General features: G+C 42.9%; 1 protein-coding gene and 1 pseudogene across 4 annotated transcripts in view; both read left to right on the top strand.

Moving 5' to 3' along the window:
- The window catches only part of LOC129705891 (tetraspanin-18-like), a 153595-nt gene that overhangs the window by 6769 nt on the left and 122119 nt on the right, over positions 1–24707 (top strand). The gene's annotated exons all lie outside the window — the stretch shown is intronic.
- On the top strand, positions 1254–1367 carry LOC129706031 (U2 spliceosomal RNA; annotated as a pseudogene).

Below are 24707 nucleotides of genomic sequence, written 5' to 3'. Positions count from 1 at the left end.
CAAGGAGACTCGCCGCCCGAGAACCGCAGAAATGCCGCCCGAAAACGGCAGACAGCCTCTAGCAGCAAAGCCAGCAACAAAACCTTGGGCTGGAGACAGACACAGAAGATGGAATCGGCACTTCAAATGAGAGCAAGTAAGTGTCTGTTCTCCAAGCCTAGAGCAAGGTCATGGAGCCAAAAACTCCAGCGAGACTTGCCTCAGGAGCAGGGGCAAGTTCGCCAAGGGAGCATAACACTCCCACTCCAGTGCCTACAGCACTGGCCATCTCCCTTGTTGAGGGATCGATGGCAACCAGGGCTGGGCTGGTCAAGAAGAAGGGTCACTGGCTGAACAACATTGGGAGTATGCTTGAGGTACAGGATCAGGAAGAGCTGCTGGGTGTGGCCGCTATGTGGCTCCACCACTAGCGAGATGGCTTTTCAGTCTCAACTGACGGCCAGCTTACTACCTGTTCTTGTCAAAAAACCTCTCCAAGACAGGTAGTCATGAGGCGTTGGATTTCATCACGCCTCCCCTAAATTGCATTTACTCAAATTGCCCACCATTATTGGGGGGCACATTGATCATAGCTTTTTAAAACCCAAATATCTTAAATTGCATTTGATACCCCTGACGTCAGCTATCATTTTCGCATGCTCATTCCAGAGGGGCAGGGTAGTAGGGCAAAACACCTGACCCTACTGTTCACAGATGCTCCGCAACTTCTCAGGAAGTTATAAAACCTGCCCTCAACCTAAAATTCACAGGACTGTGAGAACGCCGACCTCACAACCACAGATCCTGCTATCTGGCTAAGTTATCAAACCAAGCCTAAGAAACTGGACGAAGTATCCAAAATATTCGGCATCAAGAGGGCAGGGCCTGGAATGAGCACCACACAAAACCAGACAACAGTACCTCCACGTGTCCACCAGTAGGCGTCTACTTAATAGTACTGGTGAAAGCTCGGGGCCCGCATGCCAACTTTCCGTAAGCCCTTTCAGGCCAGGGTCCAGAGCGGGCCCCATGGAAAATGCGCCACCCCCCAACAACACCATCCCTACAGACAAGGAACCAGAAACCGAAGAAATGAACACACCACTAAACAACAGTGAAGACAGATAAGTATGGTTCCTACCATCACATAAAAGGTGAAGGGTTAGTACTAACAGGGGGGGGGAATCACACCTGGGTTGGGAACTTGAAGAACTATCACACTTGGTAGTTATATACCAAAAGTATTCAAGGATAAAAATTGAATTAAGAATCCCATCACTTCTCGGCCTTTTGGCTAAGATCAAGTATAGTATCTGTTTTTATCAGTTTAATATCTGATACGTCCCTTATCTAGGGACCATATATTACCAGTTTAGCATGCACCCCAAGGGGACTACCCTCCTACTAAAAAAGAACATGAGGGACTAGCTAACTGGAAAAGATATATTAGGGGTCATAAAGAAGCCTATATGAACCTTTGGTACCAACAAACCCAAGAAGGTGAATGTCGCACCATCATTGATATACAAGGGGTCATAAAAAACCTAATATGAACCTTTGGTACCAAAAAACCCAAAGATGGTTAATGTCGCACCATCATTGACTTTACCACTTGAGTATTTCACCAGGTTACACACTTATGGAAATTTGTAACTGCTAACCATGGATTTCCTAGGATACTTTATGGTAGACATCAGCTTAAAGATGCACCCTTCTGTAGACTGATGTGGGGTGGGGGGGAGAAGGAAGGAAAAAGGGAGGAGGAGGAGGCCGAGGGCGGGGGGATGGGAGGAGACAGCTCGAGGGTTAAGGAAGAGGAGGAGACAGCAAGGGCTAGCAAAACTGGGAGAATTCAACGTCCATGCCATCCTGGATGCAAGCAACCCAGGCGGAATATGAGGTGCTGTTCCTCCAATTTCCGGTGTTGCTCACTCTGGCAATGGAGGAGACCCAGGACAGAGAGGTCGGATTGGGAGTTGAAGTGCTGAGCCATCGGGAGTTCAGGTAGGTTATTGCGGACTGAGCGGAGGTGTTCGGCGAAACGATCGCCCAACCTCCGCTTAGTCTCACCGATGTAAATCAGCTGACATCTAGAGCAGCGGATGCAGTAGATGAGGTTGGAGGAGATACAGGTAAACTTTTGTCGCACCTGGAACGACTGCTTGGGTCCTTGAATGGAGTTGAGGGGGGAGGTGAAGGGACAGGTGTTGCATTTCTTGCGGTTGCAACGGAAAGTGCCCGGGGAGGGGGTGGTATGGGAGGGAAGGGAAGAATTGACAAGGGAGTTGCGGAGGGAGCGGTCTTTGCGGAAGGCAGACATAGGGGGAGATGGGAAGATGTGGCGAGTGGTGGGTCACGTTGGAGGTGGCGGAAATGGCGGAGGATTATTTGTTGTATTTGCCGGCTGGTGGGGTGAAAGGTGAGGACCAGGGGGACTCTGCCCTTGTTGCGAGTGCGGGGATGGGGAGAGAGAGCAATGTTGCGGGGTATGGATGAGACCCTGGTGTTGGCCTCATCTATGGTGGCGGAGGGGAATCCCCGTTCCCTGAAGAATGAGGACATTTCCGATGCCCTGGTGTGGAACGTCTCATCCTGGGAACAGATGCGGCATAGGCGGAGGAATTGGGAGTAGGGGATGGAGTCTTTACAGGGGGCAGGGTGGGAAGACATGTAGTCCAGATAGCCAAGTGAGTCAGTTGGTTTGTAGTGTATGTCGGTCAGAAGCCTGTCCCCTGCGATGGAGATGGTGAGGTCAAGGAATGGTAGGGAAGTGTCGGAAATGGTCCAGGTGTATTGGAGTGCCGGATGGAAGTTGGTGGTGAAGTGGATGAAGTCAGTCAGTTGTGTGTGGGTGCAGGAGGTGGCCCCAAAGCAGTCGTGAATGTAACGGAGGTAGTGGTCGGGGATGGGGCCCTGGTACGTATTGAACAAGGATTGTTCAACGTACCCGACAAAGAGGCAGGCGTAGCTGGGGCCCATGCGTGTGCCCATAGCTACGCCTTGTGTTTGGAGGAAATGGGAGGAGTCAAACGTAAAGTTGTTGAGGGTGAGGACCAACTCCGCTAGGCGGAGGAGAGTGCCAGTGGCTGGGTATAGGTTGCTCCTCTGGTCGAGGAAGAACCGGAGGGCTTTGAGGCCTTCCTGGTGGGGGATGGAGGTGTAGGGTGACTGGACATCCATGGTGAAGATGAGGGGATGAGGGCCTAGAGAGTGGAATGTGTGGAGGCGGCGGAGAGTGTCTAGAACATAGGTGGGAAGGGATTTGACCAAGGGGGATAGTATGGAGTCAAGGTATGTGGAGATGAGTTTGGTGGGGCACGAACAAGCAGAGACAGTGGGTCTGCTGGGAGAGCCGGGTTTGTGGATTTTGGGGAGAAGGTAAAAACGGGCCGTGCGGGGCTGGGGAACGATGAGGTTGGAAGCTTGGTCGGGCAGGGGCTATTAAACCAAAGTATTTGCTGAAGTTACAAAGCAATATGGAACACCAGATATCGATTTCCCTGTACAGGTGCACAACCTTTTATCCGAAAGCCTTGGGACCAGACACTTGTCGGATTTCGGACATTTTCGGATTTCGGAATGGAAGATTTTTAGCGTAGATTAGGTAGGTAGCGCGGGCGGCTTGAAAAGTCTGGAGCGACTGCCTCCTCCCCGGAGACCGGGGAATGATTGTAAATCATTGCATAAATGTTAGTCAGTTAGTTTGGAGGGATTTTATGTGGTGGTGGTGGTAGTGGTGGTGGTGGGGTGGGTGGGTGAAGGGGTAAACTTTAATTCTTAGTCCCCTACCTGGTCGGCGACTCCCAACATCGCGGAGCTGGGGGCTCCGTCCGGCCGCGGGCGGCGCCGGTTGTAGCTCCGACCCCGGCAACTCGACCCCTGGCTGCGAGGCGCTCCAAATCCAGCGCCGCCCGCAGCCCCAGCTCCGCGAACGTTGGGAGAAGGCGGCCTCAGCGCCCTGGAGCTTACTGCACAGCGACCCGGTAAGGCATTGCCCGCTTCCCGCTGGTATCCCAGCGCTGCGACGCCGCCGACTCCCAACATTTGCGGAGCTGGGAGCATCCGGTCGCGGGCGGCGCTGGATTTGGAGCGCCTCGCAGCCAGGGGTAGAGTTGCCGGGGTCGGAGCTACAATCGGCGCCACCCGCAGCTAAGCTGAGAGTTGGCGGCCACAGCGCTGCGGAGCTTACTGCAGGGCGACCCGGTAAGGCATTGACCGCTCCCCGCCTCTCCGACCAGGTAGGGGACTAAGAATTAAAGTTTACCCCTTCAACCCCCTCCCTCCTCCTCCCCTCACATAAAAGTCCTCCAAACTAACTGACTAACATTTAAGCAATGATTTACAGATGTTTAAGTGTCTCCCCAGTCTCTGGGGAGGAGGCAGCCGCGACAGTAGTACAGACCTGGGTTGACCGTGGGTCGTTTCGGGTCAAGTTTGGCACCAAACGCGAGCTTTGGTGTGCAGACGACATCCTGGAAAAAATGGCCGGTTTTCGGAGTTTTTCGGTTTCCGGAACACCGGATAAAAGGTTGTGCACCTGTATTTCAATTGAATCACCACGTACCGATGTTTGTCGCATGAAACCAAACTTTGAGGCAGTGGCAATTAATTCATTCCCGCTGAACTGAGGGGTGGGGGGGGGGGGGGGGGGGGGGGGGGGGGGGGGGGGGAATCTGATCTATGTTCTCCCCCCTTTTTCCTACCTCATCAGTCAGGTACTACGGCCTCATCAGTCGGGTACTACGCACATGCCACGATAAATTAAACTACTGGGTTGCAGATTTGAAAAGACCATTACTGGGCCTGAGTTGCAGAATTGGGAAGACCACTGCTTGGCCTGGATTGTCAAAATAGTGCTATCGACACGATGATAGCATCCCATCGCATATCCACTAGGGAACATACTTGGCGAACATCAAGAAGTGGGAAGATACTATTCAAATACAGGAACCACATATTCAACTACAACAAAACCTGTACTGGAGTTCCTGGCAGGTCTTCACCACAATGAAGGACTCAGCTACTGCGCCATCAACACAGCCAGAAGTGCTCTGTCAGCCTACTTAACTCGGGCACCAGGACAACAGGCCATAGGGTACCACCCGCTGGTGATCAAATTCAGTAGAGGCATATTCAACTCTAATCCCCCAGGCCTAGGTACACCCAAATCTGGGATGTCAGTGTGGACCTGACGTACCTTAGGGGATGGTCACCAGCCAGGTCCCTCACCCTGGAACAGCCCACCCTGAAGACAGTCATGCTGATGGCCTTGTCTCAGCACAAAGAGTCCAGTTTCCTCTTACTATGATTGGACAATATGGTCTACTAGACCATGTTACATTTACCATTAGGGGCTGGTCAAACAGAGCAGACCAGGAACATCAGGTCTAGTCATGGAATTCCGGGCATACCCACCTGAACCACGGTTATGTGTCATGACCCACTTATTGAACTATCGACACAATAAGTAATCCTCGAGGGAGAGAAAAAGCCTTATGGGTCAGCCACAAGAAACCTTATGGTCGGGTGACGAGCCAAACTATCTCAAGTGGCTCAAGCAGGTACTGGGAGTTGCTGGAGTACATACTAACGTGTATAAATCTTACTCCACCAGGGCAGCATCCACATCAGTGACTTAGAGGATGGACGTGCCTATGGACCACATCCTGGCTACAGCGGGGTGGTCTAGGGAGTATACGTTCCAAACTTTTATAACAAGCCGCTGGCAGAACCTGTATCGTTTGCAGAAAAAGTATTAGAATCTGCAAATATATAATTTAAGCCCGGGGGGAGCATTTTGGTCTTGTTATTGTTAATAACACCATTATTGTTTTACAAACAGATTCATGGTTGATTACGATAACATAATTCCTCCCTCGAATGACTTCGGGGAGCGAGTGAAGGATGAACTGTTACACGGTTTGAAATCACAGAGCTTTAAAATCTTCACGTAGTCACTCACGTGACTCCGAAGTAAAATAGTAAGATTAAACGAGAACTTACCAGTTCGAAGTTTGATCTGTATTTTATGAGGAGTTACGATGAGGGATTACGTGCCCTCCGCTCCCACCCTCAATAATAGAGATCATACTGGTATCTAAGCTCTCCTTTTCTTTACTATATTTATTTCAATTACTGTGTCTTTCTGTGATTCCACACCGCTGCTTTGAAGTATGTCGCGCATGCGTGCTGGATGGGTTCTTCACGTAATCCCTCATCGTAACTCCTCATAAAATACAGATCAAACTTCAAACTGGTAAGTTCTCATTTAATCTTACTATTATTCACATCTTGAACAGGACTAATATCCACTGCAAGTATCTTCAACCTTTTGAAGATTTACAGCATTGTTACATTCCTGAAATATTGTCACAGGCAATTAACCTTAAAACTTTCTTTTTGAAAACTTTCTCGGATTTCCCAAATGTACTCATCTTCTGAAGTGGAGTTCCTGTTAGCCATTAAAGTAACCCAGTGACTGTAAAAAATTGACATTGAACATAGACAAAAGAAAACCAAGCAAACATTTGTTAAAGATGTTGAGGGCAGAGGGATCGATCAAATAAAATGCTTACAATTAATTTAATATTCTACAGCTAACAATTGCAATCAATCAGAATTTTGCCTCAGAGATGACAGAACCAATTGGAATCCAAAAACATCACATCGAGTAAAACAAAGTAACTGGATATAATTTAAAGTCCTGGTTGAACTGGGCTTGGTGATCAGGAAAAGATAAACACATCCATTCCCTTCAGTGAGCTTTTAAGTCTGATATCATAAAATGCTTAGATCAGGTTTAAGTGCAGTTTTATGTAGGACCCCAACCATTCTGTTATAATACCCTTTTTAAAACCTTTTAAAAATGCAACATTTTCAGGAAGGTTTGGGCACCAATCTGATGATGTCAGCTCTCATAGGCTTGGTGTCAAATTGTCTTTGATAACGTTGTTTTGAGGCACCTTGTAGTGAACTGCTGTTTTAAGGGCTTGGTAGAAATGTAAATTTGCATAGCTGAGCCTTGGTTTTAAGAAGCAATGATTGTCAGTCAGTTCTAAATCAAATCAAAGAAAATCCTGCTCACTGCGGGCTATGGTTGATAGATCTGTTCAATGAGCACTCTGGTCTCTTCAAAGCAAAGGCAACCCTCACCATTCATTTCTTGTGGCCTGCAACTGGACCAGATTTATCTGGTTTCAGCTCTGATAGCTGTGCAAATGAGACAGCTTTTACATGACAGAATTTCTAATGAAAAGATATGTCTGTCGCATTTGAAAGCCTTTTAACGGGTAAATTTCAGCAACAGGCAACGTATGAAAGGCGTATTGTATGTGTTATGAAAGGTAGGGCAACTATTGGAGAGTGGCTTGATGAGTTCAGCACAGGACCGAGTGTTATTTCAGCTCACGGCTACAGTGTTTGCTAATGCCGTCATTACCCCAGGCTGACAAACTCATTAGAACTAACTTGGAGTGTCTGATACGTCTCATCCTTTCCTGCAATCACATGAATAAGTCCAGTTCACTGCCTGGGTCCTGCAGACACAGAGTGTGAGTCCCAGCCAAAGCCTCACCCACAAAGACTCTGCAATGACCCTCCACCCACAGATAGTCTGAATAATCCATCACCACCACAAATGTCCACCAGTCTTCTACCAACCAGCAGATTGTGTCGATGTGTAATCTGAGAGTCAGTGGTAGGGAGTTTGTATGAATCCTCCACCCACAAAATCCATAACATTGCGGTCTGTAACAATTCTCCATCAGCCATGATATTGAACAATTAGCATAGAAAGCTGATGTTAGTATATAGTCCACAACTCCTGCACTACTGTTGGATCTCTCTGGTTATTCTCTTAAACAAAAAGCTCTGCACAGCTGTAGTAATGTATAAACAACAGAGCAAACATGTGCTCTATACTGATTGTAAGATGCCAAAAATCTAGGACATTGCACATTCACACCAGGGACATACCCGTGAACCAAATTTTAGTCTAGTCTGCAGAAAAGTAGATTCATCCTGATAAAGAGGCACTGGGCGCACTCCAGGGTAGGTCTGGCCTATCCAGTGGTCTCCTGTCATTGCAGAGGGAGAGAGTTATAGAATCATAGAGAGACCCTTAATCGACATAAGCAGACCCATACATCTCCATAAACAGCATAGACAAACCCTTCAGCCCAACCCGTCCTTACTGACACTCAAGGAGTCATTTACACTATTCTACCCCGTTCCACTTTTCTCACATTTTCATCAACTCCCTTTCCCCACCCCTGCTAGATCATATCACTCACCAGGAGTAACAATTAACCCACCAACCTGCACATTTTTGGGATGTGGGAGGAATTGAGCACCAGATGGAGTAGGGAATAACTAGCAGAAGAGAGATCAGCAGGGAAAAGGGATCAGTGGGAATCAGCAGCTGATCTGGGGGTGGAAGAAATCATTGAGGAAAGGAGGGGATGGAGAGATTGAATCAATAATTAGGGAGTTCAAGCAGATGATCAGAGAAAGTATGTAAGTCAGAGGTGTTGGCCAGTTCAGTGAGAGGGGTCGGGAATTTCAATGCAATGGTTGAGTATCAGCAGCCAAGTTAAAGCCTGTCTAAAACATGTTGGAGCATGTTTGAGAGGAGTTTCAGGCACACCATGCAGGGCACTAGCAGCCCAGCTCTGCTGTCTAGATGGAGGGCTGATGTGGTGAATGGTGGTGGTGGAGAATGGCTCTCCAAGGGTGGGGCATTGGTAGAATGTATGTTGCTGGGACATAAGTAACAATAAAAAAAGAAGGTATCCCCATGTCAGAATGTGGCTGTTCCTCACCCAGGTTACACTAAAGCTGGCCCTGAATTAAAGCCAAAGGCAATGCTCCCACCAACCCAGAGTGTGCAGTCGAATCTTCTGTCAGCTGAGTGCTGTGTGCTGTTGGTCATCTCCGCATATGGAGTGACGAACAGGTATGAAAAACAACCCTTTGTGTACAATACTTATACTTCGATCAGAACATGGCCCAAATGTGTGCAATGCAGCTTTGTTGAATAAACAGGAACTCTGAACTGTTGCAGAGTCGTTAACCCGTATCCTGGTGAATAAGCAAGGACCCTGTGTAATTACAGTCATTAACCTTTGCTCTGACAATAGCAGTAGAGTGGCCCATTTTCATGTATGTTGTATGGGGGTGAAATTACCAAACTGGGCTCCTGGTTTCCCTGTGTTTTTTTCCCCCGTTTCCATGGTTTTGGATTTTGCCTTACAAAGTTCACAGAGAAACCTGACTGAAAAATGTCACTGTGCGTTTGACATTGTAGAAGATGTAAATTCTGAATGCTGCAGCGGGTGTTCAGTCATCAAGGCTTAGATGCTTTTTAAAGCAGGATGTAGTGGAGTGGATACAGCTTGGCTTTAATCAGGTTCCGGCGGATTTCAGCTGCTCCGTATTCCTGTTTGAGGATCTGACACCTTTGAAACTGCCTGTTCTGGATTCCCACTGTGAGGGACCAACCGGGTAGGAATGTGTAGATTAACATGTTCTTTGACGTCAGTTATTAAAGCAGAGCAGTTTGGGCACAGCATAAAAGGTAAAAGGGATTACAGCATAAACACCAGATAGGATGAGGAAAATAGAAAGGTGCAGAAATAGTTGCTTCTTTTATTCAGTAGTATTATATCCGATTTAAAGTACCCTTTCCATTTAATATCTGTGACGGTACTCAATACCAAAAGTCATCCTAAGTTCTGAAGAGACAAAGGACTGGTTTATACACAAACAGACAAATCAGTCTGAAGAAGGGTCTCAACCCTAAACATCACCTATTCAAGTTCTCTACAGAAGCTGCCTGATCTGCTGAGTTTCTCCAGCACTTTTTGTCCTTTCATTCTAAATTCTGCAGCTCTTCAAAAAGGGCAGAAAGCTCTTCCTATGGCATCAGGGTGATTTGTTTTCACAGAACAGGTGTGTGTGTGAATTATTTTATCATGGGATGACTACATATAGTCTTGGTCCAGTGTGGTCCACAAGACCTCACTGTTGTCTTTGATGAGGAAGACCACGGAACCAAGATAATTAGAGATCAGGTTCCATTGAATGGACTTAAAGTAAACATAGAAACATAGAAACATAGAAATTAGGTACAGGAGTAGGCCATTCGGCCCTTCGAGCCTGCACCGCCATTCAATATGATCATGGCTGATCATCTAACTCAGTATCCCGTACCTGCCTTCTCTCCATGCCCTCTGATCCCCTTAGCCACAAGGGCCACATCTAACTCCCTCTTAAAGTACACATGTATATGGGCATGCACATTCCGTAGAAGCACATACAGATGCATATATGCACATGGATACATATGCACACATAAGGCAGCAACTCTACCGCTGCACCACCATGCCGACCGTGAAAAAGATGAGTTTCCGCTATATTACTGCAACCCGTGAGTTTCAATCATATCATATCATTGTAAAAGTGATGCCTTGGGACTGGGATGATTGACCTCCAATGGTCACAACCTTCTTCAATGGTGTTGAGTGTGACATGGTACTGGAGTGTTTTCCACAGAATTCCCATTGACATCACTCTGATCAGGGTTCCTTAATGTTGCATCCAGCATGGTTACTCTCACCTCACTGTTGGGATTCTGCTCTTCGGCACATGTTTGTTTCAAATCTGTGATGGATTCTGGAGTTGGGTGATGGAGGGTAAACCCAAAGCAACAGTCAGTGACTGGGTTATTGGAGAACAATGATGCCTGGTTGCATTTGCCAGTGACATCTTCATCACTTCGCTGATGATTGAGAAGTAGATTGATTGGCTGTTAATTAAACAGATTAGATTTGTCTTATTTTTTGCGATCAGGTCGCTCATGGGAAATGTTTTACTTTGTCAAGTGGACGTTTATGTTACGCTGTACTATAATTGTCTGGATGGATATGTAGCTCATTCCAACCAGCCTTTGCTGCAACCAGTGCTCTCAGCTATTTATTGGCATCACACGGAGTGGAGTGAATTGAATTTGTGGCTATCATCTATGATGGTGAAGATCTGAGGAGGAAGCCAAGTGGGTCATCTATTTGGCATTTCTATGACCCAAGTGGGTCATCTATTTGGCGAAGCACGGGGAGAATACATCAGTCTTTTCTTCAGCACCCACATGCTGGACCTGCCATCATTGCTGGCACTTTGGAAATCCTTGTCAGATTTGGTGTTTAGCTGTCCATCACATTTAATCACTGCAGTAACTCTCGTTTTAACAGACTGCTTTATAATGGATTTCAGTTATAGCGAACAGACTTACACACACTACCCCTGGCTAGCACCACCTCCCCGACCGCCTACAGTCCCCCGCGTCACCTATCCATGTTCTCCAGAGATGCTGCCTGCCTGCTGAGTTACTGCAGCACTTTGTGTCCTTTTGTGTGTGGCCGTCATCTGTAGTTCAACTACATACAATGATAATACCTAGCAGGTTGCAGAAGACACTTGGAATTAACGGACATCATTTCCCTTCCCATGGTCCGTCATAACAAAGGTATACTGTGCAAATGATAGGCTGTGGAGCTTCCATCTGACTTGTTGGTTTTGAGATTGCTTTGATCTGTCTGTTGTGTGGTGTTTAACAAGCACGCAGACCCGCAAAGTAGCTTCAGTATGTTCGCCACTTTAAGGTGTATCCAATTACCTAACTTTACGTATTACTACTGGGCAGTGCATATTAAGAACATAATGTACTGGTTGGATAGTTCCACTCACCAGTTGGAGTGGATAAGAATGGAGAAAGAGGAGTGTTTCCCGTACGATATAGGAACGATCTTGTTCTCACCAATAAAATTGAATAGTATAATATATATAAGAACCCAATTATTCACAATACAATAAGAATTTGGAAACAAATAAAATTATCCTTGAAATTAAATAATCTATCAGTACTAACCCCAATACTGAACAATCCTGCATTCAAACCATCTCTTATCGACAAAACATATAAACAATGGGATAGCCTGGGGATTAGCAAAGTAGGAGATATGTATGAATTGGGCAAATTGTTATCATTTCAACAATTAAAATCAAAATTTAAACTGAATGATAATCAATATTTTAAATATATACAGATATGTGACCTTATGAAGAAATATATACATAGATTTCAAACTATATTTTTAGACTCTTTAGAAGAAGAAATGAATATTAAGGCTGATTCACAAAAACTAATATCATATTTTTATAATAGCATATTAAATAGAGAATTACTCTCAACAGAGGCACTAAGAGAAGATTGGGAACATGAACTAATGATAAAGATCCAGAAAGATAGATAGGAAAAGTATCTGATGAACACACATAATTGTTCCATTAATGCAAGATAATTTAATTCAATTTAAATTATTACATAGAATATATTATTCAAAAACGAGGTTGAATAAATTCTACCCAAACGTCTTTCCCAGATGCGATAAATGTTTGTTTCAAAACGCCAATATAACACATTCATTTGTAGGATGTACAAAGTTGAATACATTTTGGAGCGATATATTTAATATATTTACAAAGTTCTTCAAGTCAAGAATAGAACCTAATACGGAATGGATTATATTTGGAATAATAGTAGAAGATATCAATTTACACAAAAACCAAAAAGTATTATTTAATTATGGGTTAATAATAGGAAAGAAATTGATACTTAAATTTTGGAAAAATACAGCTATACCAACTATTAAAATGTGGATTAGGAATATGATGGACATAGCACACCTTGAAGAAATGAGACTCCGCCTAATAGATAAATATGACCAATTCTTAAGGAGTTGGTCCCCTTTCATCGACTTTTTGGAATCATGTGATGCAGCAGTACCGTAAAGATTACTGAGTTCAGGTCAGGTCATGGATAGATTTACATCTCCGAACAAAGATTTGAAAATTTATTTTTTAAGGGTCTTTTTCTCCTACTACTTTCTACTTTTTTCTTTTCTTATATACACACTTCACATTTTTCTATTTTCTACTATCTATTTTTCCTCTTTTTCTTCTCTCTATTTTTTGTTTTTTTTACCTCCTTTTCAAAAACATAAAACTAGAGGTTGTACATAGAATGTATTATGTTACGACATAGTTGGCACCTAAAATTAGGTACCACTGTATTGTTTTGTACTGTATTAACTTCTAATAAAATAAACAAAAATAAATAAAAAAAAAAAAGGTGTATCCAGTGCGGCACTTTGTAAACAAAGCCAGAAACAGTCATTTTCTTCTGCTTCATAAGTTACAACTGACTAAATTGGTTCAGATATACGTGTGGTTAAAAATGTGACCTTGGCTTCAAGCAATAAATGTGATATAATAGTGCATATGCTTCACGTCTCAATTTGATTCCATTTATGTTAAATGGGCTCACCTTTGTAACCCTGATGACTTGTCACCCGAGGGGCTACTAATTTCAAGGAGAACATAAATCAGAAACAATGTGAGCCCTTCAAAATAAAAAATAAATTGCAGGGGGAGAAAACTGCGTGGCCATTCTGTTGCCAAGTGATGTGAAAAGGGTAGAGTTTTACTCCTTAAAGACAGGAGTATCTGTGTGGGTTGTTATAACCATGTAAGAAAGACCAAAAGGACATACCATGTTTGATACAGTGGATTATATGTGAGAAGGGAATGAAGACTGAGCTATGACTCAAGTATTTCATTCAAAGGCAAATTGAAGTGAAAATGTTGTACATTGATTGAAGATTGCACAACTGCATAATTTATACCTTCATTTTATGAAAAAATACACGGCTCACATTGCTAATACAGCAAAGTCTTGGTTTACCCAACCCTTTTGTTTTAGCACTCAAGCACTCCTCTCCCAGCCAGGCAATTGTCATTAGGGGCAGATGTATTCATCTTCTAAGTCCTTTCTGTATCAAAGACTGGACTTAATAGTTTTTGCTTTTGGCATATGGATGATGTCTTTGATACACCAACAAAAAGGATTTGTAATAAGAACGCTGAAACTGCACAATAGATCAGACAGCCTCTTTGTAAAGGCAAGCAGAGTTAATATTTCAGGTCAAATACTATGTCAGAGCTGGAAAAGAGATATTTTTGAAAAGTTTGTTTTAAAGGCAGTTTATTTCTCTTTCCCGGTTCTGATGAAGGGATCCCAATGTAAAACTTTAACTCGGTTTCGTTTTCTAGAGGGACTACCTGACCTGCTGAGTATTTCCAGCACTTGTTTTTTAGATTCCCTGCATCTGCATTTTTATGTTCAAGAAGGAATTACGCAACTCCGTAATCATAACATGGTAGAAATGTTAAAAACATAGAAAAATAGGAGCAGGAATCAGTCATTAAGCACTTTTCACCATCCACGGATTCATGACTAATCTTCATTCTCAACCCATTCTCTCCTTAGATTATTTGTGTCGTTTGTGTCCAGAAAACCATCTATTTCCTTCTTATGTATATTCACGACTTTGTCTCCTCGGCCCTGCATGATAGAGAAACCTATGAATTCTCTGAATAAAGACATTTCTGCTCATTTCAACCCTAAATGCCTTATTCTGTATCTTGAAACTGTGACCCAATTCTAGTGATTCCCAGCCAGAGGAAATGTCCTTTCTGCATCCTGCCTGTTGAGCCCTGTCAGAATTTCGTATGGTTCAATAACATCTTCTCTCATTCTTCATAACTCTTGGGAAGCAGATCAAATTGAGCCGATCTTTTCTCACATGTCAGTTCATCTATCCTAATGCCTCCCTCTAACAGAGGCATTATCTCCTCTGGTCCTTCATGGGCACAGTCCTCCCCACCATCAAGAGAATCTATATCAGTCACTGCCTTGAGATGATAGATTCTATCATCAAGGAACCCCACCATCCAGGCCATACCCTCTTCTGTATACTACCATCAGGCCAGAGGTACAGAAGCCTGAGGTCACACACCACTAGGTTCAGAAAGAGCTACTTACCTACAAGCATCAGTTCTTGAACCAATCTGCACAACCCTAATCCAACCTGGGCAATGAATACTATGGACCACCTCTTGCAGTACCATGGGCTTGTTTTCTTTCATTTCATTTAGAGATAGAGCCTAGAAACAGGCCCTTCAGCCCATCAAATCCAAGCTGACCACTGATCACCCATTCACACTCGTTCTACGTTACCTACTTTCTCATCCACTCCTTACACACTAAGGGGTAATTTACACAGGCCAATTAATCTTCAAACCCGCATGTCTTTAGGATGTGGGAGGATCATGAGACCCAGAGAACAGGGAGAACGTGCAAACTCCGCACAGGTCAGCACCCGGTCAGGATCAAACCCGGATCTCTGGCACAGTGAGGCAATAGGTCTACCAGATGTGCCACTGTGCCGCCCATAATTTTCTAATTAAGTTTTGCATAATCTTTTCCTTCTCACCGTCTTGTTGTATGTATGTGTCATTTATGTATAATATGTAGATCATTTTACGTTTTTGTGTTCTCTAGGTCTATGTACCTTTGGTTCTGCTGCAAGCAAGATTTTCATTGTACCTGTACCTTATTGTATATGTACATAGTATGATAAATTCAACTTGCGTTGAATACAAAGGTTTTGACACTCAGTCTCAAACGGGGATACATAGAAAGGAGCTGGAAAGGATGGAGAGGTGGAAAGGTGGAGTGAGGTTTAAGCTACAGAGCTTGAGGTCCAAGCAATTGATGACGTAGTTGTCAAAAGTGGAGATTATGGACCCTGTTACCTCTATAGGGTATCAATTGACATGGTGAGGAAAAGAGTCTAAACCAAGGTTTAGTGCAACGTAGTCTTTATTAGTACTTGATTTACTTAAACATGCATGCATACTACTGACTTCTAATAACCTCATTTGATTTACTGTTTGAGCTTATCATTTCTTTTATTAAATCACAAAACTCATGACTCGGTATCAAATCCTAGCCTAGTGAATGAATGAACACTGTGCCAGTAGGAGGGAGTCTTCTCTGAGCTTCCAACTCAAAGCCCTCCATCTTCCGATGATTGTTCCTGGGTTGTCGCTGCCAATGTCTCCAACTGCCCTTCTTTAATATGATTTTCTCCTTCAATCTTCTGAAGGAAGCCTCAGTTCCAACCCAAAGCTCTTGTGACCCTGAAGTCACTCGTTTCAAATTGTCACTCGTCCAAAGGCTGAGTAAACAAAACATATCTTTGTTCCTTATCAGGCTAGAGAGTTCTTAAATATGTTACCTTTTGATATTTTCCTTCACACCATATTGTTCCTTTGCAAAGTGGATATTCCCAAATACCAAATCTTCTCAAGAACACAGTACGTTGCCAGGAAGTTATCCTCAGCTATGCTCTCACTGGATGTTAATCACATGACAATTTTCACTGTGATCTTTGTTTTCGTGGTCCCAGCATTTCTCTTTGTCTCTTTCTAGCTAGCAATATCCTCCCTATCGGGGATACTTGACATCACGTCTCCTGCCAAAGATATTAAAACCGGGAGTGATCAGAAGATCAGAATTAGCTCAATGTTAAAATATCAGAGTGTTGCACGACTAGAGGAAGTTGCAGAGAAAGGGAGGGCAACTGTCTGTGAACCATTTAAAAACAGAATAACAGGAATGAGAATATTAAAACTGAGGAACTGCTGGAACAACTGAAGTAAATCAGTGATCATAGGCATGACATATAATTGAAACTTGGTGTAAGTTAACAAATGGATAGCGGACTTGTGGATGAGCTCAGACGTGAAATATTATTACCGGTAACTGCTTCATTTGGTCAAGTCTATTTGACAAAAGCAGAAGTTGGCAATGATGGTATCCCATTTAGGTGCAGAGTTTTGAATTGTTTCCAGATCTAACCATTATGGCACTTAAGTAGCATAGGCACAACCGAAAGAGCTGCTGCTTCACAATGCCAGAGACCCAGGTTCGATCCTGACCCCAGGTGCTGTCTGTGTGCAGTTTGTACATTCTTCTTGTGACTGCGTAGGTTTCTCTGGGTGCTGTGGTTTCTTATTACATCACAAAGATGTGCGGGTGTGTAGGTTCATTGGCCTCTATAAAATATTCACCACAATGCAATGGATTGGGTACCACAGTTATTGTATCATCTCTTGTACATGTGCTCAAACTTAGCATTTAAAGCAGCAGGTACAATGGTCCATGCTACATTTTTACCTTCCTAGCTATTTCAAGATTCAAGATTCAAGACAGTTTATTGTCATGTGTCCCAGATAGGACAATGAAATTCTTGCTTTGCGTCAGCACAACAGAATATAGAATATATACAGAATATATTTAAACATGCTTAAGTTGTTTTTTTAAAATTTCGTGCATGATTTTTTCCATTACGGAGATGGGGAATAAGATTAGCTCTGTCTAACAAGTTGGGGGGAAATTATATAGTTTACCTTATTTTAGTTTAGAGATACAGTGCGGAAACAGGCACTTTGGCCCACCGTGTCCACGCCGACCAGCAATCCCCATACAATAGCACTATCCTAATCACTAGGGACAATTTTACAATTTTTCCAAAGCCAAACCTGTACATCTTTTGAGTGTGGGAGGAAACCGGAGCACCTAAGGAAAACCCACGCGGTCACGGGGAGAATGTACAAACTTCATACAGATAGCACCCATAGTCAGGATCAAACCCGGGTCTATGGCACTGTAAGGCAGAAACCCTACCGATGAGCCACCTTGCCACCCCTAAAAATTCAATCCTTATCTCTGAGGCAAATCAAGGAACAGAAAAAGATATTGTGGTAGAGATTTGCTGACATAAGGTGTAGGAATGTCATTGTTTGATTGCCTAATGTACACACTGAAATGGTCAGCCGCTTTGATAATATCTTGGATTAGTCGTCTGGTACACATGACAATAAATTACCTTTGAACCTTTGAACCTTTGAACCTTTGATATCTGCAATCCCAATTCAAGCATTTGTAGATAATTGTAGAATGAAGTCTCCCTGATGGCTACCAAAGATCCTAGAGTTAATCCCAAGCAAGATCTTCAATGAGCCTCTGTGAGATAGGTGCCAACAATTCAGAGAGTGATGAGTCAAATCAAATTGAGTTTTATTGTCATATGCATAAACCCAGATACAATGAAAATCCTGCTGATAACAGTCACAGGCACATCAACTCAGATAATACACACACATATAAATTATTCATCAATTATATAAAAAGACTGCAAAGAGAAGTCATTAGTGCAAAACTGTATAATAAGGAAAAAAAGTCCATGGTTAGTGCAGGAGGTGTAAACTTGAAAATGATGTTTGATTTTTCTTGATCTTTTGATGAGATATTCTAATGCCAAGCTGACTCTCTGCCCAAGCACATTCACAACTCTACAAAGGTTCTCTGCTCAGAAGTGAGGAAAGATTTTCTCCTTTTATCATTCACCTCATCCTGCCAACTCTCAAAAAGTGGATGACTGAAGATATATATTGGGAGAAAAAGACAGTCTCTCCATTAATCTTAAATGGTGAACATGCTCCCAGGCGCCAGAACAAAAATGCAGCTACTCTTGAAGAGTGAGTGGAATCAGTTGTAGGTTATGGTTCATTTCAGGAAAATGGAGGAAAACAATCTGCTGGAGGAGACACACGAGGCTGCAGATGCTGGAAACTTGAGCAATAATCAATTTGCAGAGGCTCCGAATGGGCCTCGCAGCATCTCTGGAGGAAGGTGGATGCCACGTCTCACCTGGACCAACCTATCCTGTGTCTGCTCTTTAAAAAAAATATTTAGTTATTATTCCTGTGTCTTGGACAGCTCTTGGGCACCCCACCCCCACCTTGTCTTTATGCTGCTTATCTCCCCTTTACTCTTTCAGTCCAGAGGAAGGGTCCCAAACTGAAACATCGTCTATCCATTATCTTCCCCAGATGCTGCTTGACCCACTGAGCTCCTCCAGTAGTTTGCTTTTTGCTCAAGATTCCAGCATCAGCAGTCTCCTGTGTCTCCTCCAGGAGATTGTTTCTTGGTGCAGGAGAATAGGGTTCACGTTGTATTAAATGACTTCCAGTACATTGTTTAAAAGAGGGCAGTCTCACAAGCATTCCCAGTCCTGTGTGTTAAACTGAACCAGGAACAGACAGATCAGGGACTTAAGTATGTGGTCTTCTGCTGAGGTAAATGGTTCAGGTTCCTGGACCAGTTTAGGTCAATAATAACATATATTGATGGAACGGAATTTAAAGAAAATGCATATCTGAGAATAATTCTTGCCGGAATTAAAATGATAACCAAATAATATCAAGAAAAGAAGGAAAAGAACATTTTAGCCATATTATTTTCCTCTTACGGACAGTTAAACACTACAATATTTATTGATATGCATCATAATTTATGAACAGGGCAGCTTCCTCCGTAAATGGCGTGAAAACAATTTTGAGTGCTTTGCCGGTAACATGTGAATTTCAGAATTATATTACTCTCTTATTGGGCATCAGATAGAAATAGCACTTCCAGTAAATAAAACGTTACTGCTAACAGTTAAAAAAAAAAGGAGCAGGGTTGTGCTGGGTGCGTTCTGCAGCAGGGACATAGAAACATAGAAAATAGGTTCAGGAGGAGGCCATTCGGCCCTTCGAGCCAGCACTGCCATTCATTGTGATCATGATAGGGTCCCTTATCAATAACCCGTGGCTGCCTTCTCCCCATATCCCTTGACTCCACTAGCCCCTAGAGCTCTATCTAACTCTCTCTTAAATCCATCCAGTGACAGTATGTACAAAGTGGGCATAAACTGGTGCTTGACTTAGAAATTGCTTTTTGATAAAAAGGTCTACAGTCACTGAGCTAGAGTTTGCTGTAGGGGGTCTAATGACATCTGATGTTAGCTTGACTTTGTCTTGTAGCTTATTTTGTAAGTTAACTGATAATGTGACGTGATGACGATGGGAGAGAGGCAAAACAGTTGAGATGTGAGTATCAGTGAACAGGATATCAGAGTTATATCAGACAATGACGATACAAGTGATTAAGTTAGTAAACTAGTATTTAGCGATCTGGAGAATAACCCCATCACAGTGTCTGTCGAATTTAAATATGGCTATTTAAATAATTTGGATTTAACCTTTAACAAAATCATCTGCTTTCCAATTCTGAGGAAACAGGTTTGATGCTGCAGGGTTGGAAACATACTGCCCTCGCTCCTGGCTTCTATCTAATATTAGGTGTTTTCTCATCGTTATTAAAGCTGTGCAAAATGATGAGAAGGGTTTGGACAGCCACAGTCATCCACGTAACTGCTGTTATCCAGACGTTTCTGGACCATAAAATATTCATAAATCAACATGAGCATATTTTGCCTTTTGTTCTAACTGTGAGTTCCAGGATTTGCTCGCTCTAAAGAAATGATCTGACCTGCTGAGTTTTTCCAGTGTATCCTGTGTTTGTCTCAGATTTCCAACTTCTGAAAGGTATTGTTCTGTTTGCTTTATTCTTTGACTTTATGATGATAATTGAACGGGCCCTATGGCCCACAATGTCTGTGCCGAATACGATGCCAATTCATATCTGCCTGACTCATAATCGATATCCTACCCTTCCCTGCATTGAGAGTCTCTTGGATGCAATTAACATATATTTGCCTCCACCACCATCTTTGGCAGAACGAGCCACGCCCTCACCAACCTCTGTATAAAATACTTGCCCCTCTGCACTTTGTTTAATTTACTTAATTTTGTCTCTGTCACCTTAAAGCTATGCCCTCAAGTTTTTGACATTTCCATCCTGGAAAAAAGGTTCTGATAGTCTACCCTATCAATGCCTCTCATAATTTTATAACCTTCAGTCTGGGAATCTAGAATGAAGGATTGGTTTAATCATAAGACTATGCGGCTATTAAATTGAAGTGAAAACTCAACATGTACCCTTGAGTAGAGTTGTGGAGGGAACTTGTCATCTTACCATTTTTAGTTGGCCTGGATGTGTGGTATGAAATTAACATGGCTGAAATAGAAGCTCCCTTTGAATCGGGTGAGTGAGATATCCAGTTACATCAAGAGGCTAGTCTAAGATAGACACAAAATACTGGAGTAACGCAGCAGGACAGGAAGCATTTCTGGACAGAAGGAATGGGTGACATTTCGGGTCGAGACCATTCACCCATTCCTTCTATGCAGATATGCTGCCGGTCCTGCTGAGTCACTCCAGCGTTTTGTGTCTATCTTCAGTATAAACCAGCATCTGCAGTTCCTTCCTACACGAGGCTAGTCTATACAGTTGCCTACACCACCAGACAGACTGAAATGCTCTAAGAAGGGCTAACTAGGAACGGCACTTCCCATGAACTAAAGGTGCAGGATATGGTCAACAGAACCATAGTCAATGAAAATCACACTTATCTTGGAAACCTCCTGAGGAAAGAGCAACTTGCTCCTCCATATTAACCCCTTTGGGGTTGAAGGGAGGTTTCTCTACTATAAAATCAGATCAAATCAAATCAGATCCTTACACGATAAGGAGGAAAAAAATCACAGCAGGATAACGGTGCCAAATGTTTCAGGAGTTGAGTATGACTCTTAATGTCGTGAAGACTTTCAAAAACACTTTAAATAAGAAAAAATATTTGCAGCCACAGCACTGCAACATGATTTAAAGTAATGTGATATATTTTAAAACATCCTTAAAAGCTTTAAGGTATCTAAAGTAAAAATCCATTAGAGACAAAGTTTAAAATTTAGGAAGTGCATTACATGCAAATGTCCTGGCTAATAGTCTTTGAGCAATTTCAGATATTTACCTGAAGTTCTTGTTGCCATTTCTATCCATTCATTCCAAGAGGAAATGGTAAATTTGTACTTTCGTTCAGACCGTAAGGTCTAAATGACAATAAAGGTAATTCTACTTAATTTAGGTATGTTACAATACTTACCTTCAGTGGCGCTGCAATTCTGCCACTGGCCGTGTGCGCAATTTTGGTGCGTTTGAGGGGGGGCGGGGGGCGGAGTTAAAAGGCGGGTTGTTTCTTATCTTGTCCTGGATTATCTTTGGTTGGAATGCAAGCTTTTGTTGAAGAATCGTTCCGACGGGCGTTCTATCTATTTTTTTTTTTAATCGCCCGACTTGTTCAGTGCTGGAGTCATTTTTAAATCAGCTTCTAAAGCCGTCAACGCCGACAACGGGGACGGATTTCATGTAGGTGACAGGTAAAAGAAAGCGGTTTATTTTTATGTATAAAAGTGGTCCTTAAGATACCTTTAGTTCACATTTTAAGTTGCGAAACGGTGATTTAGTCCCCCTACCGACCGGCAGTGTTTTTCATGCAGATATGGGGATCTAAATCACCACAAACCGCAACGTTCCAAATGGTCGCGTTCCAGAAAAAACCCACAGGCAAGTTGATTTAAATGGCCATTAATTTCCAGGTATTAAACATTAAATTCCTTCCATTTGGCCTATAAATCCATGACAATGAGTTATATTGTGAATTCTTGTGTGAATGTTATTTGGACACATAGGCTATTTAAAAATGTTAATCTATTCTTAAGAAATTAACAGATGTTTAGATCTAGTAATTGAATTTTGTAATTAGCTACAATTAGGTAACTAACTAATTATATGCTTTAATTTCAAATCATCTAAGTAAGATTGTTTCATATTTGTTCCAGAATGCTTCAATCTATAATAACTGAAAATTTCTTTCAGTTTTCTTAATTTTTAAGAAAGTTATGGCCATTTGACTGTCCTTGATCACAGCTTTTGTGTTGTCAATGGAAAAGCAATAGAGAACAAGATGCTAATTTCCGAGTATGAAAATGGCCATAACTTTTTAAATACTGAAGATATGAAAGTGAATTAGGTGACAAATTAAACTTATTTTTATGCTTTATCTGATAGGATAAATTACAGACTTGATTTTTTAAATCTCAAAATTTAGTAACATTGCTACTTGCTTGGCACAGGAACCTTCAATATGTGCAAAGTAAACCATTTTGCTCAAGTACCTATTTCCACTCTGAGTACTGTGGAGACTCTAATGCCAGAGCACAGAAGGGTGCCCAATGGCCAACTACTGAAAACCATTTCTAGATTTCCACATTCATGTGTGATGCATGGAAGTGCAGAAATGGCTGACCATAGCATGCAGCATATTCTTGTTCATTTTTGGTATCTGTGTGTCAAGACCTGATAAGGCCAGCATTTAATACCCATTCCCAGTTGCCCTTGCAGTTGATAGAACTGCTTTGAGGTGTCAGGAGGTGAGTTAGTTGCCAAAGGGCACTTGTAGCCACTGTATTTAGGTAGCTTGTCCACTTGAGATTATGGTCAGTGGTGACCTGTAAGATATTGATGGGGACACTGCAATGGTAATGCCATTGAATGCAAAGAAGTGATTAGACCCTCCCTTGCAGAAATGTCGGCAGTTTTGCTGAGATTACCTCACAATCTCCAGGCCAGTGGGCAATTAGAAATTGAAATCAATATCACGGCATTGTGGCGCAGCGGTATTGCTGCCTTACAATGTCAGAGACCCCGGTTCGATCTTGACCACACGTGCTATCTGTACGGAGTTTATATGTTCTCCCTGTGACCTGCGTGTGTTTTCTCCAAATGCTTTTGTTTCCTCCCATACTCCAAAGACGTACAGGTTTGTAGGATAATTGGCTTTGGAAAATATTGTAAGTTATCCCTAGTGTGTGAAGGATAGCGTTAGTTTACGTGGATCGCTGGTCAGTATGGACTCTGTGGGACGAATCTCCACACTGTATCTTGAAACTAAACTAAACAAAATCACAAATGAATATGACCGGGGGTGTCAGTGGTTATAGGAGGAAGGCAGGAGAATGGAGTTGAGAGGGAAATATAGATAGAACAGCAATGGCAAATGTTGCTAGATGGGAGGAAGGGAGGGTGAAGATGGAGGCAACTGCTGGTGGGTCAAAAGCTATTGGTGTTGGAATCTGATAAGTAAGGAAGGTGATGATGATGGTGGACGTTAGGGGAGGTGACGCTCAGATAGAGCCAAATAGTGGAGGGGCTCTGGTGGGAAATGTGTGTTAGTAGCAGGAAGCTACGGGGGGGTGGGGGAGGAGGTTAAGGGCTGCTTGAAATTTGAAAATAGTGTTCATACTATGGGATTGTAGACTACATAGGTAGAATATGAGGTGTGCTTGGTCTTGCCAAAGAGGAAGAGGCCACATCAAGAGCAACAAATGCAGATGAGGTTGGAGGATATACAAGTGGATCTTTGGCTCACAGTTGCAGGAGAATGTGTTAGGGATCAGGCTGGGGTGGGTGGAGAGGGACAAACAGATCTGGCAGTCACGGAATGGTTCCTGTGAGAGGTGGAAAGTGGGGGGAGGGGAAGATGCGGCTAATAGTGGAGCCCCGCTGCTGCTAGTGGAAATTACGTGGGTACCTTTACTAAATAGTGGGCATCTGTGAGAACTGGCTCTTACAGCAATATAAGGAATGGTTGCTGTCAAGGGAGAAGGGAAAAGGACCAGTATGGGATATAATCTGCTACTGCGTTGAATTAAATTATTGGGATGTAATCAAACTGGCTCCCATGCATCAGACACTATTCTCACATAGCATGCAGCTTGCTCTTTTATTTTTAGTTCAAATTGTTCCATAACACTCTCAAGATATTTAACAATAATTGTTAGCAGACATGGTGAAAGATTGTCTCCAGCAACCAACCGGTGAGACTCAGTCCCTGCTAATGATTGAATAAAACACTAATAGCAGATTAAAGCAGCTGAATCTTCAAGGAGCATGTCAAATCTAAACTGTTCACTTATCCTTA

The sequence above is a fragment of the Leucoraja erinacea genome, chromosome 18, assembly GCF_028641065.1.
Source record: "Leucoraja erinacea ecotype New England chromosome 18, Leri_hhj_1, whole genome shotgun sequence".
NCBI classification, from domain to species: domain Eukaryota; kingdom Metazoa; phylum Chordata; class Chondrichthyes; order Rajiformes; family Rajidae; genus Leucoraja; species Leucoraja erinaceus.
The sequence above is the reverse complement of the archived record's forward strand: the minus strand, read 5'-3'. Positions and strand labels throughout refer to the sequence as shown.